The following is a 910-nucleotide window of genomic DNA, read 5'->3' as shown; positions in this document are numbered from 1 at the left end:
AACAAGCACTATATTTCGTTCATTTGTCATTTTTTGAGTCTCATTCAGTAAATAATAATTTTGTTAAACTTTAAGGGTCACATTTAAATGTTTAGCTTTGATTTTAATATTAGACCTAAGACATTTTCCATGGGTTTGCTCTTTTTCACAAAGGAATAGAAAGAGACCTGGGGGCAGCAAAATATTTCTTTAGCTTATTATAAGAAAAAGAATATCCTTTCTTTTCAATTCTGAACTTAGAAATCTATTTTTCTATATAATACTGAAATATTTAACAATTCATAAAAAAGTAAGCATTTACATTAAAATACAACCTTAAATACAGCCCTGTCATTTTCACCAGGAACCTTGTAAAATATGATGAATATACATGCATGAATACTAAAACAAGAAAGACTATTCATCATTCACATGGAAACGAAGCACTACATACAATATAATAAATATCCAGAATATCAAATCCACAAATTGATTATTATTCTGATTTAGATTCTTCTTTACAGTTAAGATTTTCACTGTATAATTTATTATAATCTTACAAGTTAAACATAACTAATTAAAAACAGATTTTGACTAATCTGACTGCTGAAATAACACAATCCTCAATATTTTGCAGCATATTTTAATCTATAACACATAAAACTGTCATTTTGGCAAGAAATACACATCCATATAGCTAACTGCTCAATTGACTTCTTTTTCAACATATAAAAAAAGTCAGTTAATAGTATGAAAAGAAACAGAAGCTAATATTTCTTAGATAATTTTATTGCCTTAGCTCTTGGGCTTTGGCAATAAATGTCTTAAGTTTTAATATATAACTTAAATACTGTATTTACAAAATATAAAACATTTTTTTAAGCAAAATACTATACAAAATACTGTCTTTACACATTTAAAGGGTTCTTTT

Source organism: Pteropus vampyrus, unplaced genomic scaffold (genome assembly GCF_000151845.1).
Source record: "Pteropus vampyrus isolate Shadow unplaced genomic scaffold, Pvam_2.0 Scaffold33, whole genome shotgun sequence".
Taxonomy (NCBI): domain Eukaryota; kingdom Metazoa; phylum Chordata; class Mammalia; order Chiroptera; family Pteropodidae; genus Pteropus; species Pteropus vampyrus.
Note: the sequence above shows the minus strand (reverse complement) of the source record.